The sequence below is a fragment of the Ursus americanus genome, chromosome 18 (genome assembly GCF_024610735.1).
Source record: "Ursus americanus isolate L20-20 chromosome 18, mUrsAme1.1.p, whole genome shotgun sequence".
Lineage (NCBI taxonomy): Eukaryota > Metazoa > Chordata > Mammalia > Carnivora > Ursidae > Ursus > Ursus americanus.
The window spans coordinates 44,069,871-44,073,176 of record NC_142144.1 but is presented as its reverse complement, the minus strand read 5'-3'; the positions used below and the strand labels follow the sequence as shown (position 1 = coordinate 44,073,176).

The 3,306-nt window shown below is 37.9% G+C and overlaps 1 non-coding gene across 1 annotated transcript; it reads right to left on the bottom strand.

The window, feature by feature from the left end:
- Nucleotides 1-996: 996 nt before the first annotated feature.
- Nucleotides 997-1,103, bottom strand: LOC123781363 (U6 spliceosomal RNA). Its single transcript, XR_006776698.1, has one exon. It is a non-coding gene; the product is annotated as a U6 spliceosomal RNA (small nuclear RNA).
- Nucleotides 1,104-3,306: the final 2,203 nt, after the last annotated feature.

The following is a 3,306-nucleotide window of genomic DNA, read 5'->3' as shown; positions in this document are numbered from 1 at the left end:
ATAAGAATTACTTCCCATTATTAGACATATTTTGGAAACATTTTCATATGTAACTAGTGAACAGTTTTTGTGTGTGCCCCGAGAAAGGTATCTATGCATTCGCTGATTTTTGACTTTTATTACACATTCATTTTTCTCTTTTTTCCTCCGTTCTTTATAATTTTTTCAATTGTGTGAAATGTGATCATTATACCTGCTTATTGTAGCAATCCAAACAGTATGTAGTTGGAAGTGAAATTGATAGTCTCTCACTTTGTCTTTCTAATCTCATTCTCTAATGTAACCACTGCCAACGCTTATTTCCTTTGTTAATACAAACAAAAATATGTACAAATAGATACTGAAGATAAAGAAACATGGAGATCAAACTCGGATCTGCTATTTTTGCTTAATAGTGTGTTATGAACCTATTCTTAAGTTAGTCCATAAGGATCTGTGTTCTTTTTTTTTATTAAATCTTTTTTGTTGAGATTTATTTATTTATTTGAGAGAGTGTGTGTGTGAGCAGGGGGAGGGGCAGAGGAAGAAGGAGAGGGAGAGAAGCACACTACCTACTGAGCATGGAGCCTGATGTGGGGCTTGATCCCAGGACCCTGAGTTCATGACCTGAGCTGAAATCAAGAGTTGGTTGCTTAACTGACTGAGCCACTCAGGCGCCCCTATGTTGTTGTTTTAATAGTTTATTAGTGTTTCGCAGTATTAGTATATCTTGATTTGGGCAACTGCTTTCCTATATATGGACATTCTAGTTGTTTATGGAGGGTGTTATTAGCAACCTTTTATTTATTTATTTATTTATTTATTTTTAAATCTTATTTATTTATTTGAGAGAGAGAGACAGAGCATGAGCTGGGGGTGAAGGGCAGAAGGAGATAGACAGACAGACTCCCTGCTGAGCAGGAGGGGCTCAATCCCAGGACCCTGAGATCATGACCTGACCTGAAGGCAGATGCTTAACTGACTGAGCCACCCAGGAGCCCCTATTTATTTACTTATTTAAATATGGAACACTTCATGAATTTGCATGTCATCCTTGCGCACAGGCCATGCTAATCTTCTCTGTATTGTTCCAATTTTAGTATATGTGCTGCTGAAATGAGCACTTTTAGCAATCTTTTAGATGTATTTTTGGGTAAGACTTTGAGAGTATTTTGGGTAAGACTTTGAGAGTATTAGACATTGCTGATTTTTCTTTTTCTTTCTTTTTTTCCCCTGTTGGTTAGAATCCCAGAAATGAAAATACTCATTCAGGGAGTATGCATATTGGAAAAAGTAATATTGCTCTTAGAATTTCCAAAATATTATCAAATGCACACTTCCGCCAATAATAAGAGTGCCAGTTTCTCTAGGTTTTCATTAACACTGATTGTTATCAAACTCTTACTTTGTCATCCAATAGGGAGAATAGTGTCTTCTTTTAATTTGCATTTTCCTGCTTACCAGTTGAGGTCCTATATTTTCATTGTTTACTGATCATTTGCATTTCCTCTTTTGTGGTTTGCCTACTCTAATCTTGGACCCATTTTAGATTGCCTTTTTCTTATTGACCTGAAATAACTCTTTATATGTTTAATAATAATAAGCACTGAGTGCTTACTATCTAAATTGACTCTGACTTAAAGTACTTTTTATGTACTAACACATCTAATTAATTCACACAATGACCCTATGGGCTAGACACTTTTATAGTAAGTAAATAGAGGCGGAGAAAGGTTAAAAACTGTGTCCAACGTCACACCACTGGTAAGTGGCAGAGCTGACATTCAAATGAAGACCACTGGTATATAAAGTCATGTCTAACCCTTTTACTATGGGCTGCTCAGCAGAAAGGATAGATCAGTGTGTGCTGAGCACAGAGTTAATGCCACCGGTGCATTCATAGGAACTTGTGGCAAGCGTTTTTCAGAGCACATTGGAAGACAAGTATTTGTGTCCAAAGTTGCATAAAAATATTTCTCTTTAATAAAAAATAAAACTATCATTTCAAAGTAGATTCTTGATGGTGTGTGTTGTTGAAAGTGAACTTTGTGGGCTGCCTGGGTGGCTCAGTTGGTTAAGCGGCCGACTCTTGATTTTGGCTCATGTCATGATCTCAGAGTCCTGGGATGGAGCCCTGTGATGGGCTCTGTGCTCAGCCAGGAGCCTGCTGGCCATTCTCTCCCTCTCCCTTTGCCCCTCCCATCACTTGTGTACTGTCTCTCTAAATAAATAAATAATAAATAAACAAAATCTTAAAAAAAAAGAAAGTGAACTTTGGGGGATGCTGAGAAAACTGATGAAGTAGAAACTGAACAATGAAAGCAAAGGGGCAGAGGAGAAGTTTTCTTAGACACACTAGGCATTGAAGGCCATAAATTCTTTAATGAAGTGAGATTAAAAAATAATATAGGGGCGCCTGGGTGGCACAGCGGTTAAGCGTCTGCCTTCGGGCTCAGGGCGTGATCCCGGCGATCTGGGATCGAGCCCCACATCAGGCTCTTCTGCTATGAGCCTGCTTCTTCCTCTCCCACTCCCCCTGCTTGTGTTCCCTCTCTCACTGGCTGTCTCTATCTCTGTCGAATAAATAAATAAAATCTTAAAAAAAAAATGTAAGAACTACCTTGTTATTTGTAGTTTGTTTAAGTAAATTGTTTGTATGTAGTTTTCATTATATTAGCTACTCTTAATTAATCCCTTTGTGGCCTTTATAAAGTTCAGTTAAAGAAGACTAACAGCTCTCCTCCATCAAGGATTGTTATTGAATGGATAGATTTATAACTATTATGATGTTTATTTTCAGGTGTGTCAGAAATATGACACATATTTTTTATTACCTCCATTTAGTTTCATCTTTGGAGTCCTCATATTGCCTGATTGCAACAATAAAAGTCTTAATCAATTAAAGATAAACCCAGGCATCTCTGTTTTAAACTCATTTAATTCAGGATTTTCCTCTCTAACTTCTCTCCTTTTCTAAGAATTGATCTAAGTTCTAGGGGCTTTGGAGCATGGGGGTTGAGAAAGAGATCTGGTTCAGGGTCATTTTTCTTCTAAGTGGGTATGTAGAAGACACTGCAACCCTATCTGGTCCTCGGACATGGCCATACCATTTCACTGGAATCTTCTGGAGCATCTGTTATGGGTTAAAGGATTTTTTTAAAAAAAGAGATATGTTGAAGTTCTAACCCCTAGTAACCCAGAGTGTGACCTTATTTAGAAGTAAGGTGCATCTGTAGGTAGTTAGGATGGGTCATTCGGAAGTAGGGTGGACCCCTGATTCGGTATGACTGGTGTCTTCTCAAAGGCAGACAATGTGAAGAAAGGAGA